Source organism: Mustela putorius, unplaced genomic scaffold (genome assembly GCF_011764305.1).
Source record: "Mustela putorius furo isolate JIRA1106 unplaced genomic scaffold, ASM1176430v1.1 tig00537335_pilon_pilon_pilon, whole genome shotgun sequence".
Classification (NCBI taxonomy): domain Eukaryota; kingdom Metazoa; phylum Chordata; class Mammalia; order Carnivora; family Mustelidae; genus Mustela; species Mustela putorius.
In genome coordinates this window covers 1,640,909-1,663,570 of record NW_025422457.1, presented here as the reverse complement: position 1 = coordinate 1,663,570, position 22,662 = coordinate 1,640,909, and the positions used below count along the sequence as shown (strand labels likewise).

General features: G+C 43.5%; 1 protein-coding gene across 1 annotated transcript in view; it reads right to left on the bottom strand.

Moving 5' to 3' along the window:
* Positions 1-22,662, bottom strand: part of CACNA1E (calcium voltage-gated channel subunit alpha1 E) — a 507,516-nt gene that overhangs the window by 413,683 nt on the left and 71,171 nt on the right. The window contains exon 2 of the mRNA XM_045074304.1: positions 15,666-15,840. The gene's annotated coding sequence lies outside the window, so the exon portion shown is untranslated. The remainder of the gene's footprint in view (positions 1-15,665; positions 15,841-22,662) is intronic.

Genomic DNA, 22,662 nt, shown 5'->3' with positions numbered 1-22,662 from the left:
CTTAGGGGACCAGGGCTGAGTCCTAACTGCTATTCACTCCAGTGAGATCCAATGAGCAGGAAGGAAACATGGGAGGCGGGAGGCACTGAGACGGGGCTGAGGCTCCTGCCTCTTCCAGAAACTTCTGAGGCCTCCACAGACCCCTGCCCTTTTCCCTGTGCAGTGTGTTTGGTCAGCTCCTCAATTCCCTCACCCAGAGACAGAAAACCTGTCTTCAGAGCTCTGAACTACCTTGAAAGTTCCTGCCCTTCCATTTGCAAGGCTGACTACAGAGGTTTTCAAACCAGGCTGAACAGGTATGTTCTACTCCTGAAAAAAACAGCGCAGTCTTCTCCCAATTCCCAGAAGAAAAATTAGTTAATGCAAAGAATGTTCTCAATATTAATATTTCTTTCCTGTAATTGTTTGTTTTCTTAAATTCTTGAGATGTGGGGCACCTGGGTGGCTCAGTGGGTTAAAGCCTCTGCCTTTGGCTCAGGTCATGATCCCAGCGTCCTGGGATCATGGCTCAGCAGGGAGCCTACTTCCCTTCCTCTCTCTCTGTCTGCCTCTCTGCCTACTTGTGATCTCTGTCTGTCAAATAAATAAAAATCTTAAAAAAAAAATTCTTGAGATGTTACCTCTTGTCTATATAAGAATATGGCAGGTGATTTTATTTGTTTTAGCACAAACTTTTTTTTTTAAAGATTTTATTTATTTATTTGACAGAGCGAGATCACAAGTAGGCAGAGAGACAGGCAGAGAGAGAGAGGAGGAAGCAGGCTCCCTGCCAAGCAGAGAGCCCAATGCGGGACTCGATCCCAGGACCCTGAGATCATGACCTGAGCCGAAGGCAGAGGCTTAACCCACTGAGCCACCCAGGTGCCCTAGCACAAACATTTTAAAAATTGTTTTTTATTGATGAATAGTTGAAATACAATACTATATTAGTTTCAGGCATACAACATATTTGATATTTATATGCATTAGGAAATGGTCAACCCAATAAGTAGGAAAAGGTCAACACAATAAGTCCAGTTATCATATGTCACCATACAAAATTTTTAGAGTATTATTGATTCTATTCCCTTTGCTGCATATCACATCCCCGTGTCTTATTTATTTTATAAGTGGAACATTGCACCTCTTGATCCCCGTTCACCTGTCTCATCCGTTCCCCCACTCCCCTCCCCTCTGGCAATCATCAGTTTGCTCTCTACATCTATTGTAGATGATGTCTATTTCTTTCTGTTTTGTTTATCCATTTTTTTTTTTAGATTTTATATGTAAGTGAAATCATCTGGTATTTGCCTTTCTCTGATTTATTTTACTTAGTATACCACCTTCTGTGTCCATCCACCCATGGTGCCACACATGGCAAGAATTCTTGCTTTTTATGGCTAAGTAATATTCCTGTGTGTGTGTGTGTGTGTGTGTGTGTGTGTGTGTGTGTGTGAGAGAGAGAGAGAGAGAGAGATCATCTTTAACTGTTCATCTACCAATCAACACCTAAATTTCATCCATACCTTGTTTATTGTAAATATAATGCTGCAAAGAACATAGAGGTACATAAGTCTTTTCAAATTAGTGTTTCTGTTTCCTTCATATAAATACCTCAAAGAGGGGCACCTGGGTGGCTCAGTGGGTTAAAGCCTCTACCTTCAGCTCAGGTCGTGGTCCCAGGGTCCTGGGATCGAGGCCCGCATCAGGCTCTCTACTCGGCCTTCTGCCCATTTTTTTATAAAAATTTATTTATTTATTTGAAAGAGAGAGAATGAGCAGACAGAAGGGGAGAAAGAATCCTCAAGCAAATGCCCAGCTGAGCATGAAGCCGGACTCGGGGCTCGATCCCACGACGCTGAGATCACGACCTTAGCCAAAATCAGAAGTCGGCCACTTAACCAACTGAACCACCTGGGGACCTCAGCTCTGTCCATTTTTTTTATCTTATTTTTTTTTAATATTGAGTTGTATGAGTTCTTTATATATTTTGGATGTTAACCTCTTCTCAGATATATCATTTGCAAGTATCTTTTGTCATTCAGTAGGCTGCTTTCTCATTTTGTTGATGGTTTCTATCACTGTAAATGGGTCTTTATTTTTGTGGGGGTTTTTTGTTTGTTGGTTTGATATAGTGGTTCCACTTAATTATTTTTGCTTTTGTCCTTGTTTGAGGTGACAGATCAAAAAAAAAAAAAAAAGCATTAAGACCAATGTTAAAAAGCTCATTATGTTTTTTTCTAGGAATTTTATGGTTTGGGGTCTTACATTAAATCTTTATTTTGAATTTATTTTTGTAAATGGGGAAAGAAACTGGTCCAGTTTCATTCTTTGGCATGTAGCTCTTCAGTTTCCCAGCCATTTATTGAAGAGACTGTCTTTTCTCATTGTATATTTTTGCTTCCTTTGGTGTTGACTAATTGGGCATATAGTATGGGTTTATTTCTGGGATCTCTATTCTATCCCATTCATCTAGTGCTAGTACCATACTGCTTTGGTTACTATAGTTTTATAGTAGAGTTTTAAGTCTGACAGAATGATACCTCTAGCTCTGTTCTTCTTTCTCAAGATTGCTTGGGCTATTCGGGGTCTTTTGTAGTTCCAGACCCATCTTTGTATTCTTTGTTCTAGTTCTATGAAAAATGTCACTGATACTTTCATAGGGATGCATTGAATCTATGGATTTGGGCAGGGGTATTATGAACATTTTAACAATACTGATTCTTGCCATCTCTGAGCAGAGTATATCTTTTCATTTATTTGTTTTGCCTTCATTGTTTTTCATCAGTTTCTTAAGAGCTTGCAGAGTGCAGGTTTTTCACCTTCTTGGTTAAGTTTATTCCTAGATATTTTCTTTTTGATGCAATTGTAAATGGGATTACATTCTCAATTCATCGTTCTGATATTAGGGTATAGAAATGCAACAGATATCTGTATATCCTGCGACGTTACTGAGTTCATTTATTAGTTCTAATAGGTTTTGGGTGCATGCTTTAGGGGTTTTAATGTATAATATCATGCCATCTGCAAATACTGAGTTTTACTTCTACCTTTCCAATTTAAATAACTTTCATTTCTTTTTCTTGCCTAATTGCTATGGCTAGGACCTCTACTAGGACCTCTTGGCATAAAAGTGCCAAGAAAGGATATCCTTGTCTTATTTCCAATCTTAGAAGAAAAGTTTTCAGGGGCGCCTGGGTGGCTCAGCGGGTTAAAGCCTCTGCCTTCAGCTCATGTCATGATCCCAGCGTCCTGGGATGGAGCCCTGCATCGGGCTCTCTGCTCAGCAGGGAGCCTGATTCCCCCTCTCTATCTACCTGCCTCTCTGCCTACTTGTGATCTCTCTCTCTCTCTCTCTCTGTCAAATAAATAAATAAATAAAATCTTTAAAAAAAAAAAAAAAGAAGAAGAAGAAGAAACGTTTTCAGCTTTCACCACTATGTATAATGCTAACTGTGGGTTTGTCATATATGGTCTTCAACATGTTGAGGAATACTCCCTCTAAACCACCTCATTGAGAATTTTTATCATAAATGGTTGGTGAATTTTTGTCAATTTTTTTGTACATCTATTGATATGATTATATAATTTTTTGTCCTTTATTTTGTTAATGTGGTATATCACATTGATTTATGGATATCCTTGCAGCCCTGGAATAAATCTCACTGATCATGGTATACGATCCCTTTAATGTATTGTTGAATCTGGCTTGTTAATATTTTGTTGAAAATTTTTCATCTATGTTCATCAGGGATCTTGACCTGTAGGGTTTTTTGGGGGGGGGGGGGCGGGAACGGGTTTTAGTGTCTTGGAATAAACTGTTTATTTTGGGTTAAATCGATCTTTGTTTCCATGTTATATTACAAAGTTACCATGAACAGCAGATGCCCCACCATCTGGACAAATTATGAGAATAAAAGTTCTACCTTTTGACTTAAAGCAAAAGGAATCTTGGGGGAGGTGCCTTTACTGTAACCATAGTTACTTACCTTCATCGAAGTTACTAAAGGTATCCAAAAAAAAGTTACCAAAGGTATCAAAGAAATGATTTTTAAAAATAAATACCATCTAACAAGCCCAGCTGATGCCACTGATTCCCACTTCACTGAGAAAAATGGAGCAATCAGAAGGTAATTCCGCAGACTTCCATAACCATATCTGCCCACATACCACATAGTTTATGTTCCCAAATAATACTGTAGATGAATCCAGCATGCCTCTATCTAAAGTCAACCCACCCTTCTCAACACAAGTTATCTCTCCTACTCAAGGACAGTGCTTTACTAATTCTCTCTTATACATCATCAATTTTTCACTCTCTATTGGACTATTTCCATCAATATATAAACATAGTGCTATTTCCCTCATATCAGAAAAAACACTTCATTCACCAGGTATTACCCCATTTCTTTGCTCCTCTCTGTAGAAAACTCTTCAAAAGAGTTGTGTGTTTCATGGTCTCAGATCTCTTCATCCCAGTATTTCTTACACCAACTTTCATCAAATACTTCTTTTCACAACATTTCTTAAGGTCAACAATAACCTCCATATTGCTAAATCCAATGATGAATTCTTCTTGTTATACTTGACATGATAATCAACTTCAAAATGACCCGCACCTCCTGGTATTCACGCACTCTTATAGTCTCTTTCTAAGAATATCCAGAGTTGATGGTGTAGCACCTCCAAAATTAGGTTATAGAGGACTGTGACTACCCTTTAAGGTGCTCTCTTGAACTCTCTTTCTCTCAGATCACATGAAAAGAAGCTGCTACAGTGTCATAAGGCTACACAGAAAGCCTGTGAAGAGCCCACATTGTGAGCAACTGAGGTATCTGACCAAAGCCAGTGAGGAATTGAGGACTTCCAAAAACTGCAAGAATTTGGAGTAGGATTCTCCAGTCCAAGTCAAGGCCTGAGATGACTGCAGCCCCAGCTGGCATTTTGACCACAACCCTGCAAGGGATCTTAAGTCAGAGGCACTCACCTTAGCCACTCCCAGATTCCTGGCCCTCAAAATTACAAAACTACTAAGTTTTGTAATGATTTGTTAAACAATAGGTTACTAATATACTTGACCTGTCACATTATTTGACACAGTTGATCACTCCTTCCTCCTTGAAATACTTTCTTAGTTTGGCTTCCATTAAACCACTCTTTCTTGGTTTTCCTTCTACCTCACGGATCATTTCCCATCAACTTGCTTTGTTGATTCTTATACTTCCACCAAACTTTTTTCAGTTGAGGCCCAGAGCTGGCCCTTGCTACTCTTCTCTTCTATATCTACTCACTCCCTTGGTGATTTCCTTCGGCTTCATGATTTTAATCATTACCACTATACGTTGTCAATTCCCAAATTTATATCTCAGCCCAGATCTTCTCTCCCAAGCTCTGACTCACGTAACCAACTGTCTACACAATTTTCCACTTGGATATTTAATATTCAGCTCCAATTCAACATGATCAAAAGTAAACTCCTAATTTTCTCCACCCAAACCTGTTCCATATTCTTCTGAATTGGTGGAATCCTCCTAGTTGCTCAGATTATCCTTGATTCCTATCTTTTTCTTTATACCCCATATTCAATCATCAAGGAATCCTACTGACTCTACCATCAAGAATACGAGATCCAATTGCTTCTCATCTGCCACTGCTACCATTCTACCATTCTGGTTCAAGCCACCATCATCTCTCAGGGACACAGCAAGAGCCTTCTAACTGGTCTCTCTGTTTCTACCCTTGTCTTTCTGCACTCAGTTTTGGACACAGTAGCCAGTGTGCAATGTGATTCCCTTAAATAGGCAGATATCATTATTCTTCTCTACTTGGCATTCTGTGATATACCCTCATTTCATTTAGAGTAAAATCCAAAGCCCTCCCAATGGCCAGCAAAGCCCTACATGGTCTGGCTCCCCCCCTATTCCCCGGACTTCATCTTCTTCTACCCCCTCTTACTCTGCTTTAGCCACACTGACCTCCATGCTCTTCTTGGAACATGCCAGACACACTCCCACAGCATTTGTACTGCTCTTTCTCTGCATGGAATGCTCTTCCCCTAAATATCACTGTGACTCAGTTCCACATCTTCTTGAAGTCTTTGCTCAAATACCCCCTTTCTCAATGAAGCATGTCTTGGCCTTCCTATTTAATACTGCACACTGCTGCTACCCCGAGCACCTCCAAGCCTCCTTATCTGACTTTCATTTTTCTCTTCTTTCCATATACTTAGCATCTTTAAACACACTAGAAGTCTTACTCATTTGTTAGTGTATTGTCTATCTTCCCTTGGTAAAATTCAAACTACAAAAGGAAAGAATCTTTGTCTATTTTATTCAGATAAGCCCTAAGCTCTTAAGACAGTGCCTGACATATAGTTGACATTTAAAAAAAAGGTTGAATAAATGAATTTATAACTATTATCTATAATTATTATGGAAGTTCCACAATTTTTTTTTTTACTATCCACATTCTACAGATGAGGAAACTGAGTGAAAAGGAATTAATATGCCTCAGTCTTACTATGTGCAGACAACTTCATATACATTATCTTATGTATTCCTCCTGTGTTCCAAGGCTCAAAGAGTTAAGTAGCTTCCTAACGTCACATAAGTGATAAGGAGTCAAGCCCTGATGTGAATCCAGGCCTGTCTGGCACTAAAGTCTCTGGGGATACACCTAGCACCCTTCTCACACTTTCATCAAACACCTACCATACCCTGGACTAGTCAGAGATGAAAGTCACTTGAAACAACTATCTTTGGCCCAGAGACACCAACACTTCACACCTTCGTGGCATCCCTTAAGGGTCTCATCTGAAGACCAGCAGCTAATCTCCACCTTTCTTCCCATCCCCAGGTGCAGGCTCCAGTCCCACCTGTGACACATGGAGACTGGGAGTCGCACCAACACCTCCAGTGCCTCAAGCCCACAAACTTGGGAAGAGGTTCTTGGTATTCACTTTCCAAGACTTGCAAACGTCTTTCCAAATATGTGAAATATCAGGGCTTTCAAAGCCTTTGAGACCAGATGAGTATATATTGGCCCCCAATTTCTTACTTCCCCCACCAGAAAAGAGCACTAGCCTTTCATCAGTACCATCCTCAAAGACTTGAAGACAGCATAAAATCAGTGATGACACTGACAGCCGATGGTAATAATAACTAACACCATATTGGCTCTTACAACATGCGAAATGTTCCTGAATGCTTCTGTGCATTACACCTCTTTTAACCTTCACAACAACACTCTAAGGAAGGTACTATTATTAACCCCATTTTACAGATGAGAAAAACTGAGGCATAGAGAGGCTCAGGGACATTCCCAGCATGCCGTGTAACTAGTAAGCAGCAGAGCCAGAATTTGAACCCAAACAGCCTACCTCCACAGCCTGTATTTAACAGATACACCACACTTCAGCAGGAAAGCGAGCGGAACATGTAAACACCACCTGCGGCCGTGGAAGGCTCCAGCACTCCACAGAGCAAATCCATTCATACTCACAAACAACATCTAGATGGGGAGGAGACTGACATATCTTCTAACAGAGCGATCCACATTTATCTCCCTTATCATTTCACAGACCCCATCCTGACCACTCTAAAGAACCAGCCCCGTATTTTCCACATCAGTCATCTACTATTCATTGCTAAACGTGACATTTCACAATTGCCACCATCACACATGGTCTTCGCGCTTTCTCAGTCGGCTCTCCATCTCAGCCTCTGTTAGCACTGGTTTTTTGTTTTTTATTTTTTGTTTTGTATTTTTTGCCAGCTACCCATTAATTAAGGGCAAGCCTCCTTTTGCTCCAAGAGCCACAATTTCATGTTTCTTTCCAGTGACTGCAATGCTCTTATTCCTAAAGCACTCCCTTTGGCAGGGATCACCAATCACTGATGACACACATTTCTACTTGCCTAGCCTCTTCTTCCTTTTAGAACAGACTGCTTGGTTTTTAGGGCTGCATAAATTTCTACTCACTGGATGTTGGTCATTCATCCACTCTGGGTCTGCATATGGTGGTGACATCTCTGAAATACCTCTTTGAAAAAGTTATGATTTAACCAAGAAGTGAAAGCAATTTTAAACCTTTTAAGATTTCTAAAGAGAGACAGATCCGTGTGGGCTGGAGGAACCAGGAGCTTTTCGGGGAGGAGATGAGGACTGAGTTGCTGTTGTGTTGTTGTCGTTGTTATTGTGGTGGTGGTGGTTGTTTTGAGAGAGAGAGAAGAGAGTAGGGAGGGGAGAGGCAGAGGGAGAGGAAGAGAGATCCCAAGCAGGCTCCAGGGCCAACACACACACAAGGCTCAGTCTCACAACCTCAAGACCATGACCTGAGTCAGATGCCCAACTGAGTGAGCTACCAGGCACCTTGGATTGAGCTGTTCTTGAAGAATGGAAAGAATGGGAAAATAGGATTTGGCCAAAAGGAATCTTACACTCAGAGGTAAGGAGGTTGAAGTCAGTAAGGCTTAGTGAAGTAGCAGAAGAAAGATTTCCAGTGGAGAAACATGGGAGATAAGGTCAGAAGAAATTCTAAAAGGCTTTAATGACAAATGAAAAGACACTGAGATTGTACTATGGAAGCAGCAAACTGCTTGGTTTGCCTGTGCCTTAACACTGTCCATGCTGACCTTCATGGAGTTCTTTTAAAAATAATATTCTTGGGGCACCTGGGTGGCTCAGTGGGTTAAAGCCTCTGCCTTCTGCTCAGCCATGATCCCGGGATCCTGGGATCGAGCCCCACATCGGGCTCTCTGCTCAGCAGGGAGCCTGCTTCCTCCTCTCCCTCTGCTTGCCTCTCTGCCTACTTGTGGTCTCTGCCTGTCAAATGAGTAAATAAAATCTTTAAAAATAATATTCTATGCGTATCATCCCAGGGTCAACAAGAGGCCAACAAGGGACTCTGCTTCATTTACCCAGCCCTTTGCCCACACACACACACACACACACACGTGGAATCATTGACCAGATTCCTGGGCTATGGCACTTTTTGACACACAATTCCAGCAGCTTTCTGTTCCACCCCGGAGATAAACCCAGTTTGCATATATTATTCGAGCAGAGCCTGAAGATAGTCTATAAGCCAAGAGTTACCTGCACTCTATTTTCCAGATACAGCTCAGGTCCCTGACCAACTGCTTCGGCCCCTGGCCCCACATGTGTCCCAACCCCTACAAAGTATTTCATAATACCAAGGAGAAATTGGTTCACCTGTGGCTCAACCCCTGAGAAGCAGGGTCTCCAGGTTCAGTTTTCATCAACATAATGATTCCTAAGCTTAGCTGGTTCTCATAAAGGACACGTCAGGACACAACTCACAATCCATAGTATGAGTTTCTGAAACGAGGCCGCTGAGTGTCAGCTCTAGACCTCTGAATCCTCCCAGAGAGCATTCCTGAAGCTGTGTGGTTATGAGTGCTGTGAAAGGCTGTATTTGCCACCTTCCAGTTCACAAGATGAAGCCCTATTCCCCCAATGTGACTACATTTGGAGACAGGGCCATTAGGAGGTAATTAAGGTGGCCTTAGAGGGTGAGGTCATAAAGTGCAGTGCTGATCTGATAGGACTAGTGCCCTCTTTAAAAAAAGACACCAGAGAGCTCTTTCCTCCTCTCTCTCTCTCTGCCAGATGAGGCCCTGGCAACAAGATGGCTGTTTGCAAGCCAGGAAGAGTACTTTCACCAGACACCAAGTCTGCCAGCACCTTCACCTTGGACATCAGTCTCCAGAACTGTGAGAAATACATGGATGTTGTTTAAGCCACCCAGTCTAAGGCATTTGATCATGGCAGCCAAAGCAGACTAAGACAACTCCTATTTCCAGAGTCACACCCATATTATAGACTTGGGGCTGCAAACACCCGGAGTCCTAATGTAATAATGCTGGAAATAAGTGGCCCTGTACCAGAGGAAGAGCTAGCAAATTCCCTTTCGCTTACTTTCACTGAGGACTCCACATGTCCTGGACTTTTCTGGATTTCCATCTTCATCCTCCATCTCTATCTCTAGAAATACAACCACCCTCCCCATCCTAATTCCCTGGTGCCCCCCTGCGACTGTCCATGCTAGTGCAATAGCTAATAGGCTCCCCTTCTCAAGTTAACACATCTGCTCGGGGGTCTACCACAGGCAACACTATGTCCCAAAGTAAAAACATCTTACATCTTACTTGGTAATTTCAAGCTAATGGGTCCTTAGGAACCCCCAAAGCACAGCCCACAGAACCTTGCCCTGAAAATCAAAGGGTGGTCACCCCAGTAAGGGGATGGATAATCAGATCGCTGGGAAAGTCTTTTTCCAGCCTCTCTCAAGGGGTTTTCTGAGCCAATCCCTACTGGACTCCTTCCCCAGGCTGGGGGAAAGTCAGAGTTTACAACCAGCAACACAAGTCCCCCCAGAGTTTCCCAGATGCCCCTGGAAGCAAGGGCTCAGCAAGAAGAGTGTCAGTAGCTACCCTAGTGCATACTGGTGGTCTGCAGATGAGTTGTCATCACAGCTCGCCAAGCCTCCCCGTGGCCACCCCCTATCCCACCCCCACACGCATCCTAAATCTTAGGTTGGTTGGGAGTAAATTAACCCTGCTCTGTAATCCTATCCCTGCCTTCCTCCACTTCTCCCCACAAACAGACTGCCCTTCCAAGCAGGTCAGTACCAGGCCCCAGCCACAAGCATCCAACCTCTCCCATCCCTAGTGCCTAGCCCCCAGCCTCCATCCCTGCCCCAAGCAAAGGGAGCCAGTGGAAGTGAGGAAGCTGCCACAAAGAGAAGAGAATGAGAAGGTCTGTGGAAACTGTCATCCCTAATGATATATTTTTGGTATTTTTTTTTCATTGTGGTAAAATAGACACACATAAAATTCACCATTTTAAAGTACACAGTTCAAAAGCATTAAGCATATTCACAGTGCTGGGTAACCATCACCACTCTCCAGTTCCAGAACCTTTTCCTCACTTCAAAAGAAACCCTACTCATTAAACAGTCTCTTGCCAATCCCCCTCACCAAGCTCCTGGCAACCACTAATCTGCTTTCTGTCTCTATGGATTTGCCTATTTTGGATATTTCATAAAAAAAGAATCATATAATGAGTCTTTTTACCTTTGGTTTGCATGATGATGTTTCAATATTTGTTGCTGATCTTGAAGGTCTAGGCTCTAATGACAAGAACAGGGTCCTGTCTGATACTTCCAAACATCAGCCGCAGAGAACCTTGGGAAACACAGCCCACCTACCTATAGTCGTAGAAGACGAGCACCTCTCACTCTAGACACCCCAGTCAAGGCCCTGTGAAGCCTCAAGAGATCTAAATCACAGGCAAAGCCACAGCTTTCCCAAACAAAAGTCTTCAGTTTAAAAGAAATAACAGGAAGGCAAAGGAAAGGCCTGGGACAGTCTAGGAAAGCTTCATGGAAGGAGCAGCACTGATTCTGGTCCTGGAAGGATGGTCAGGACCACAGAGACCGCATTTAACTGCATTTAACTGCCCCCCATATGTGGACACTCCCAAATGTCTACCTCCACCTTTGACTTTGTCCCTGAACTCCTGACTTGTGCATCTAATGGCTCACACGGCATCTCCACTTGGGTGTCCAGTAGGCTTTTCCAAATTAAAACTTTTGACTTCACTGCCTTCTACATTCTTACAAATCTGTTTTTCCATCAGTGTCTCTTATCTCAGTAAATGGCACCACTGTTCATTTGTCCAGGTACTCAAGTCAAAAACCCTGGGAATCATCCTTGATTTCTATCTTTCCCCAACACCCCACATTCAATCCATCAGCAAACTTACTGGCTCCATCCTCAAAATATATTTAGAATCTAACCATTTTTTGCCAACAGCATCACCACTTGCTGCACCAAGTCACCACCATCTCTCACTTATACTACTATAACAGCCTCCCAACTCATCCCTTGGCTTCCACCCCTGCCCCACTAGAGGCCATTTTTCACAAACGATTAGCATGATTCTTTTACAACGAATTGCTCAAAGCCTTCTAATGAATTCTCATCACATTTAGAATAAAATCTATAACCTTGCGTGTCACCTGCAAGCCCACCATGATTTGTCCCTACTTGCTTCCCCCACTTCTATCCCTCTTCCTTTATTAACTTCACTCCACCTGCTCTGTCCTCCTTGCTCTTCCTGGAACAGCTCTCACCTCAGGGCCTTTGCATTTGCTGTTTTCTTTCCCTGAATCACGCTTCCCCATGATAGTCACATGGCTTGCTCCTCACTTCAGATCTTTTTCTCCCATATCATTTCCACAAAACAGAAAGACCTGCCACAATCTAAACATTCCCTCTCATCGTGTTTTATGTCCTTAGACAAGTTGTATTTTTCCTAGAACTAATCAGCAATTTGGCAAAAAAAAAAAAAAGTATATATAAATATCCAAATGTTTTCATAAAATTAATCATGACTTGGCAAGAAATAAATGCACACAGTATACACACACACACACACACACACACACACACACACGTATGCATCCTCCTCATTAGCCTTTAAACTATGAAAGGGCAGCTTGTTTACCTTATTCAGCACCATATCTTCAATGCATAGAACAGTGGGGGACACATAGTAGAAACTTACTAAATATTTTTAGAAAAAAATGAACATGAATGGTGTAAACTGAGTATGTCAGGGCCACAAAGAGAGCATTTCTGTTGCAAGCAGAAGTGAAGGAGTAGTAGGAAACAGACCTTGTCTTCAAACTCCTTGTCCTACCGTGGTGAAATAAGGTCTTCATTACCAGCCCCTCCTAGCTTTCTGAACCCCCACATTTCATCATCTCCAATCCACAGTGCTCTGCCCACCCTCCCAATGCCAGTTCGCTCTACCCAGAGAGCTACTGCTCCCTGTTCCCCAGACAGCCATGCTCTTGAACCCCTCTGCATTTTACACGGCCCCTCTGTTTTGTTTCATGAATGAAGATTTTAATCTCAGCATTGTTCATAATTAAAAAATTGGAATCCCAGCTGTGGAACACAGTTTAAATGGTAAATTCATATGATTGAAGATTTTGAGTTCATCAAAAATTTGTTTCCAGAAACATTCAGTCATGTGGGAAAATTCAAAACTTTGGTGTAATGTAATGCAGAATTTGTTTTTCCCGGGAAAACCCTGGACTTTTCCTTTTCTCCCTTGACTGAATGAATGTCCCTCCACCAGGCCATGAGAGAGTAAAAAGAAGCCAAGAGATCTCTTACTGTCCCTCTGCTTTCATTCCCTTCACCCCTGTGTTCACGGGCCCTTGCCTGCTCGCCTTCCAGGCGTGGGAGCAGCCTTCCGGACTGTCCCAGGAAGAGCCGGCTGCTCCGCCTGCTCCGCCCCAGCCCCTGGGACACAGAGCTCATCTCACACTGCCTTGTAATGACCTGTTTACAGGTTTACTTTCCTTATCAGAGGGTGAGCCCAAGGGAGGGATCCTGTTTTTACATTTACATTAATACTGTTTTATATTTAAATGTCTGTTTCCTTGCACAGCAGAACCTGGCTATTACCGGGTATTCTGATCCTTGATGAATAAATGATCCAACCAATTAACCAGACCAGAGTGCCTCTTAGGTTCACTAGTCTTTGCTCATGGCATCCCTCTGAACCAACTGTGACTCTCCAATAGCCACAAAATTATCACCGGTGTTAAAGTAAAGTAAAGCTTTAGACACTTCCAATGCATCTTTCAAGCACAGTCTGTGTATTTCACAACCCTGCTCCAAAACCTTCCAGGGTTCCGTATTTCCTAACTTAATGAACTCATTAACATAGCCTTTAAGGTCTTCCATGATTTGGTCTCCTGACTTAACTCCTACTTAACACCCATCACGGTCTTCACATTTCAACAAACCAAAGTTCTCATCTTCCCCAGAGCATACACTTTCCAATATCTCTGCTTTTATTAATAAAACACACAACGATGTGTTTCCATCATTGGAGAATCTTCTCTCTTCTCTTCCAACACAGCTTTTTGAGATTCTACTCAACTTCAACACTATTTATGCATTCATGCCACAGGTGTTCACTGAGTGTGCAAGGTATGTGGCATCGTTCTAAGTGCGGGGGATGTTCACAACATTCAATCAGCTGAATGGGACACATAAAGCCCCTGCCTTCATGGAGCTTTCTTTTCAAATGAGCAAGGTCAACAAGCTTTCTGAGAATTTAGAATCTAGTGGGGAAAAACTATGTGTGTGTGTGGTTGGGGGGTGGGTAGTATGTTTGCCAAGTAATGACTACCTATATAATAATAATAATAACAACAACAACAACAACAAAGTTGTGTGATGAAATAGAACATGATGGGAAAGGGGCACTCCTTAGCGTGGGTGGCCTTAAGGGCCTTCCTGGGGAGATGATATTTGAGCAGAGACCTGAATGAAGTGAGAAAGACAAATAATAAACAACTAACAAGTCAGTCAGTCTTGATTATGGTGAGTGCCACAATGAAATGCCAAGGAGACATCACAGAACAGTCATCAGTAAGGCAAGGGGAGGTACTATAGTTGGGGCGGGGCACGGAAGTCCCCCTGGGAAGGTGCCATTTGAGCTAAGACTAAAGGATGCAAAGAAGGAGCCAGCCATGAAAGTAGCCAAGGGATGCCTATTCGGGAAAGAGAGCCCACTGTCCAAAGAAGTGGGGAAGGAAGAGCCTGGGATACTCCAGGTAAAGGAGGGAAACCACAGAGCAGGCTGCTAGGAGGAAGGAAGGTCGGTACAAGGCAAGAGTGGCCAGGTGGCCAGGAGCTGATCACGTGAGGCCCTGTAGGCAATGGCAGAGAGCTGGGAGTATGCCAGTCTTCACCAACTGGTTGTCAATCTGTTTCTACCCTTCAGCATTTCCCAGGATCCCTTGACAATGGAAGACTAGGAGACAGGAAGGAGAGGCCAGAGTATTTCTCCCTTCTTGACTCTAGTTGCCACTTTATGCAATGGTGGCATCTCTTTTGCCCTTGCAGCTTCCTGCCAAACAGCCCCTTCCTCGGAGAGCACAGCTCCCACCAGGTGAACCCGTCATGATCAAGCAGCTTCTGAGTTCGGGGGATTGGGAGTCTCTAACCTTGAGGTGGTGGTGTTTTCATGCTCCGGTTGCCTCCCATCCTCTGTATGTATGCAACACAATCTTGTATTAATATTCCTTGTTTGAAATACCTAAAGATCTTCCTCTTTGTCAAGAAGCAGGTGGCAGCAGCTTTTGCAGGCATGGCCAAGATTAAAGCTCAAGACCTTCACAGCAAGAAGCGTGTGGCCGTGGAGGGGGCACTGCTTAAACAGCTGGGAGACCTGAAGACGGAGCTGTCCCAACTGTGACAAGCCAGGTAGCTTCCAAGCTCTCCAAGTTGTTTGCAAATCCATTGCTCGTAATCTCACCGCCATTAACCAGACTCAGAAAGGGAACCTCAAGAAATTATACAAGGGTAAGAAGTAACAAGCCCTTGGATCTGCAGCCCAAGACGACACATGCCAGGTGTTGCCAGCTGAACGAGCACAAAGAGAAACTGACCAAGAAGCAGCAGTGGAAGAAGAGGCTGTCCCTCCCCACTGCAGGAGTAGACAATAAAAGCTGAGCATTGATGTCAATAAAGCAAAAACAGGGTGAGGTTGGGGGAAATGCCTAAGGTTGTTTCACTGACTAATATGAGAAGCCACAGAGGTTTTTTGAGCAGAGGAGTGGCAGGATTTTAAATTACCTTTTGGATGCTGCAAAAACTGTTCACAGGATAGGAAGATGTGTAGAAAATGCTTTCAACAGTCCCAGCAACAGGCGGTTGTGTCCATGGCAGCAATGGTGGCAGCGAAGAAGGAGTGAAACCGATGGAATCAAGCTCTTTGCTGGAGACAGATGCTCCAGAACCGAGTGACAGACTGGACATCAGGGAGAGGAAAAAGAGAAGTATCAGTAATGACGCCTCTAGATTTTTGGCTTGACCAGCAGGGTGGCAAATATAGAAACAGGAAAGTAAGGGCAAGGGCAGTTTGAGGGTCAAAGAGCTTGTCAAATTGTCTCCTCTTCATAGAGCCTCCAGCTTCTCTTCCAGTAGGAAGCAATATATCCTTCCTTTGTAATCACAGCATAGTAAAATATATATTTATATTCTATATATTTATATATTTATATTCTACATATTTATGTATGTATATATAAATATATAGAGGATATATATTTATATTCTACATATTATATAATTATATGTCCGTCTGATTTACTTTCCCTGCTAGATTGTAACTGCATGTGGCCGACCATTTCTTGTCCATCTCTGTGACCTCCACAAGCACCTGGGCTCTCGGGCCCAGGCCTGAGTTGGCAGCCAAACAGACTCACCTGTAGGTCACAGGCACTACAGTTCAAGTCTCTTACTATACATACGGGTATGGCTTTCTATACCCACTTTGACCCTTGTTAACAATCCTTGGTGTCCCTCCCCGCCGCATAAATTCAACCCACTTTCCTGTCGATGGGCAGCTGTCCTGACCCACATGCTCATATTCCTTTTCTGCCCAGCCCATGACTCTATTCTTCCCAGCAGGAAGGACATGTAGAGACTCAATGATTATCTACTGAACCGAACCAAAGTGACATCAACAAACACCATGAACAGCACATCTTCTTTAAAAAGCTCTCTCAAATTCCACCAGTTTCCTAACCTCTCATTTCTCGCCATCACTGAATTCACTGCGGCCATTCCCCATGGTGAGGTCAGTGATAGCAGGTGCCCTGGGCCCAACACAGATCCTGTTCCCTTGGGAAGTGGAGGTAAATCCCCTGGGCCCTTTGCTCATCTGAACAATGAACATTAACAATGAACATAACAGCCATGCCCTGTCTCCAGGAGCCATTGTGAGGAGCGGCTGTCATTTATGTGGAGGGAGAGGCCTCAAGAAAGAAAGTCTCCTGGGGAAACGGAAAACAACAAGCCTTCTGCTTCGCACCATTCCCATCCCAACACAGAGTCTGCCTCGTCTAACATCGTCTTTCTTGTGGCTGCGACCACTTCAGTCTCTTCCTTCAGGTCCTTCTGCTGCCTCTTCATTTATTGTTTGAATTAATCATAAGCTCTGTGTCCTCACTTAAGTGCCTCTTGGGTCCTACATGCATCCCATCTCATTCCATTCTCTCCCTGGGCGCCCTCTGCTCTGAAGCAGCACTCACATCAGCCCCCATAGCCCGACAGCAAATACTCGCCAAGGGCCCACTCTGGATGAGACACTGCGCCAGACGGCACTGATGCAAACGAGGGCCATGTCCTCTCACAGCTGAGTCTATCCGAGGACACGGGACAAAGAGTAAGACCCCCTCACTATATAGGCAGGACCACTACTGTGGACCTCTCTGGGATACACACTTGGTCAAGACTTCATGCCCTTTCTGCCCAGGTCACGCATTCTCCACATCTCTGCATAAAGCTGACTTCCTTTATTCTGGGTGCTCCCATCTGAGGAGAAAGTAAAGACTGTCCTTCGAGATGACCATGGGGCTTGACACCTCATCCTCCAAGAAATCAATAAAAGAACTCTGGGAATCTACTGGACAAGGGAAGACTGGCCTATCATCAAATACCCAGGGATGTTCAGGTGAAGGAGGGATGTAAGACTGGGCTTATCAGGCCCCCTGGGAAAAGCCAAAATCCAGGAGTGAAAGCCACCATGAGCGGATTTTACTTCAGCCCAGTGAAGTATGTTCCGATAGTCAGAAAGGCCTTGAGGACAGGAGGAAAGCCTCATGTGGTAATGAGGTCCCATCTCCACAGGTGACAACAAAGGCTCACTGAGAAAACAGAAACACTCCCTAAATGATATTTGAAACCATCATTATTTTATGAAAATAAATTTCCCCTGTGAGAACCAAGACTCTGCCAGGACAAAAATCCCCATTCCGTCACTAAAATTACCATGTCCCATCTTCTGTGTACTCTGAAAATGGGGCAATGCTATCTGTACTTCCAGAGAGAGGAGACGCAGCCCTAGGCTAGTCACGTGAGAGAACTCAAACGAGAGCTTCGCACATTTTGGTTCTGATGACTGAGGGAATTGAGAAAAGTCCCCAAATTGATTGAGAACATAAGAATATTTCCTTTCATGCTTCAAGCTGAGCTCAAAACATAAGCATGGAAATAAGACCCTTTGAAGGGGCGGGGGGTGGGAGGTTGGGGGAGCCTGGTGGTGGGTATTATGGAGGGCACGTATTGCATGGAGCACTAGGTGTGGTGCATAAACAATGAATTCTGCTTCACTGAAAAGCAATTAAATTAAAAAAAGAGAACCTGAAAACACCACCATTTTTTAAAAAAGTGGCAAAAATATGAATAAATATCCACTATATAAAAAATTGTCATAGGATTTTAAATATATATAAAGACAAAATGCTTAACAAAAACACAAAAGTCAAAGGGGAATAAATGAAGTTTAAGTTTTTAAATACTTTCATTATCTGAGAAGTGTTAAAAGTCCTAATTCATGATAAACTCTAATAAACCAAGCTTATGTGTTGAAATGTTTAGAGCAACCACTAAAAGATTAATATATAAATGTACACCAAACAAGCTCATATGTAAAGATGGAACAAGTCTAAAATACTTGAGTGAGTGAGTGCTCGCTTCAGCAGCACATATACTAAAACCGGAACGATACGGAGATTTACGTGTCATCCTTGCATCCTCTGCACAAGGATGACGTGTAAAATACTTGGCTGATCTAAATGAAGGTAAGGTAGGTATATATTTCCCCCCCTTTTTTTTTAATTTTCAGCATAACAGTATTCATTATTTTTTCACCACACCCAGGGCTCCATGCAATCCGTGCCCTCTCTAATACCCACCACCTGGTACCCCAACCTCCCACCCACCCCCACCACTTCAAACCCCTCAGATTGTTTTTCAGAGTCCATAGTCTCTCATGGTTCACCTCCCCTTCCAATTTCCCCCAACTCCCTTCTCCTCTCCAACTCCCATTGTCTTCCATGTTATTTGTTATGCTCCACAAATAAGTGAAACCATATGATCATTGACTCTCTCTGCTTGACTTATTTCACTCAGCATCATCTCTTCCAGTCCCGTCCATGTTGCTACAACAGTTGGGTATTCGTCCTTTCTGATGGAGGCCTGATACTCCATAGTGTATATGGACCACATCTTCCTTATCCATTCGTCCGTTGAAGGGCATCTTGGTTCTTTCCACAGTATATTTCCCCTTTTAAATAGAAGTAGAACTGCAGCATCTGCTAGATATAGGTCTTCAGTTTATTTTAATTAAAAAAAAAAAAACAAAGAGGAAAAACATTTTTAACTAAGTCATGAGTACTGACCAAAAAAACTGTCAATTTACGATGTGGATGGAACTAGAGGGTATTATGCTGAGCAAAAGAAGTCAATCGGAGAAAGACAACTATCATATGGTCTCCCTGATATGAGGAAGTGGAGAGGCAACGTGGGGGGTTTGGGGGTAGGAAAAGAATAAATGAAACAAGATGGGATTGGGAGGGAGCCAAACCATAAGAGACTCTTAATCTCACAAAACAAACTGAGAGTTGCTGGGGGGTTTGGGGGGAGGGAGAAGGTGGTGGGGTTATGGACATTGGGGAGGGTATGTGTAATGGTGAGTGCTGTGAAGTGTGTATTCACAGACCTGTACCCCTGAGGCTAATCATACATTATATGTTAATAAAAAAATTTTTCTTAAATTAAAAAAAAAGACCCTTCCCAATCAGTTTTAAACTGTAAACCTCAGTGGGAAAATGACTTGACTGTCGAGAGGAAATACAAGGATGGAAAGCAAGCTTCTGTCCCCACAAGACTTTCAGAAGTGCAACCCAACCGTTCCTCCATGTGACAAGAAGGAGAACCCGAGAAGCCCTCTGCCTCACTTGGTTCACAGCACGGAAGGGCCCCAGGGGTGGACAGGTGAGAGATTCGGGCAGGGCTCCTAGAGGCCAGGCAGGCTGGCTTCTTGGGCAGATGCCCCCCATGCGCCCTCTAGAGGCTGACCACGCAGACCCAGTGGGGTAGCACGCAGGCCAAGCTGGCGTCTGCATCCTCGCGCTTTCCACCCATCCTGAGCCCACAGAGGAAAACAGGAGTCAACCCCGAAATAAAAATTACTCCATGAACAGAGGCTGCGTGGCCTGCCAGAGGATAAAAACAAAGACAGTCCTCACTCTGAGAGTGTGAAGAGTCAGTGAGGAGGAAGGGGGACTCACATAAAAACTTGTAGAAAGTTGCTGCCCAGGCAGCTGGGAGATTGGATTGGTACCGCAGGCCTCCGTGGTTGGGAAAAGCTTCAAAGGAGCAGAAGTCCACACTGGGGTGCGATGCAGAAAACATGTGATTATAATCCTGGATATGATATGAACAAACAGTTCTGATACGCACTATCCAGTAAGGTAGCTTCTAGCCACATGCAGTCCTTTAAACTTACATAAACTAAAATAATAAAATTTAAAACTCAGTTCCTCAGTCACATAGTCCACAAATTTAAGCATGCTTAGTTACTGTGACTAGTTGCTACCATACCGGCCAGAGCAGAATTTCCGCCATCCCAGAAAGTTCTATTGGACAGTAACTCTGATCCAAACTGTCCTTACTCCCCTTTAAATGTGATCTTTAAATGCCGTGAATGAACTCTGAAATCACTGCTGTAGCTTAGATGTCCCCTAGGGATTGGTTCCTGCCTGGCTCTCAGGACTCATTTTTGCCGTTCTGGACCCACACACCATATGCACCAGCTTCAGTGAGTAAACTTCGTTCCTTCCTCCTCACCAGCTGCTCCCTCCAGCAGCCAGCTGACCACTTTCCCTGACCCTTTTTGGCTGACCTAATTTCTTCTCATCCTACCGGGCCAAACAAAGCATCCCTGGTCACCCCTCTGGACCCTTTAGGTAAATCACAGTCACCTGCTTTACAATCTCAGAGAAGTCTGGGCTTTGTTGTTCACTGATGTATCCCAAGTCTGTAGAACAGTGCCTGGCTCATAGTAGGCTCTCTTTCATTACTTGTTGAATGAACAAACAAACAGCTCTTTGTTAAAAGTCCTTGTATTGGGGAGCCTGGGTGGCTCAGTCGGTTAAAGCCTCTGCCTTCGGCTCAGGTCATGATCCCAGGGTCCTGGGATCGAGCCCCGCATTGGGCTCTCTGCTCAGAGGGGAGCCTGCTTCCTCCTCTCTCTGCCTGCCTCTCTGCCTACTTGCAATCTCTGTCTGTCGAATAAATAAATAAAATCTCTAAAAAAAATAAAATAAAATTCCTTGTATCATTGTTTGTCAACCATAATAGTCTGCAATTATACAAGGGCAGGGAACATATTGATCTCATTCACCACCTTATGCTCAGTCTCTTCAATAAAACAGACAACTACAATTACTAAGGAATGATGGCACAAGAAAGGAAGGGAAGAAAAGAAGGGAGGGGATGAGCAAAGGAGAGAAGGATGGAGAGAAAGGGAGGGAGGGAGACGGAGCGAGAAGGAGAACAAAAGGAAGAAGTAGGTGAGTAAATGATCGATGCGAAATGTATGCCTTAGGAGACAGGAAAAGCGATGGTGTTACTGAGAAACAGAATAGCTGGGAAACTAGTGGCACCAAGCAGTCAAGCTTTGACTGTACAATGCTGGAACAATCGCTTTCCATCACCAACTCAAGGACAAGCTTATAAAGACTCCCTGAATAGCCCCATCCTTGCCCCCCCCCTCTCCTCAACCCACTGGAATGAGAAACAGACGTGCAAATTAAGCTTTTTATTACAATTAGCAGCCCAACACAGGCATCACCTGTCGTACTGAAATGTGATATTTCATCTGAGACACTCATAATCATAGCCCAATGGGGGAGCCTGTGAATCAATTCACTGCCTATTTTTCAACAGCTTTCCATAAAATGACTTTTATTCTTTACACTTGCTCATTATCCCCAAGGAATTCAAGGCAACTTACAAACTTTTAATTCCCCTGACATTCTAGGAGTGAAGGAGATAAAAGTCTAGAATATATAAATGGGGAGAGAAATGCCATGTGACAGGATTAAGCACCCAGACGGGGAGATTCATCTGTCCCCAGAGCCCACTCTTCTGAAACTGAACAGAAGGGTTTTATAGGGATATTCCTAAAAGCCCTCTCACCAGAGAGGTCTGGATGGGAATGAGCCTGAAGAGGCTGTAGGTGAATGAGGTATGGGGCAGCAGTATTAACGGGTGTGGGCATAATTAGTGATACAGAGGAAAGACATGAAGGCATGAAGTCAGAGGCACAGAACTTGGAAGGGCCTGGAGGGACTTAGACCAGAGCAATGGTAGTGGCAGTCACCCCTTCAAAAAAAAAAAAAAAACAGAGGGTGCATAAGAGATCATGGAGCATGTATATGAAAGAACCATTAAAAAAAACAAATCCAGAAGTCACAATTTTATAGGTGATAAAGGCAATAACAAGAGAAATGATGTGACTTCCCCAAGCCTACACAGTGATCTAGGATGGAGAAGAAACCAGAGTGCTGAGCAGTTTCTTCTACCCCAGTAGGAAAAGGGGGTGGCACCTGTGTCATGGCCTCCTGTTCACTACTGCTCTCCAAGAAAATAGGGTGGGGGGCAAAACTGGGGGCAAAAATTAACCGCTTAAGGGCGGTAAATTAGATTGCCTATTTAGGAATTACACTAGATGATTGGGTTTGATATGAGATATTGTGTTTATCCAGCCATATTGTTGCCC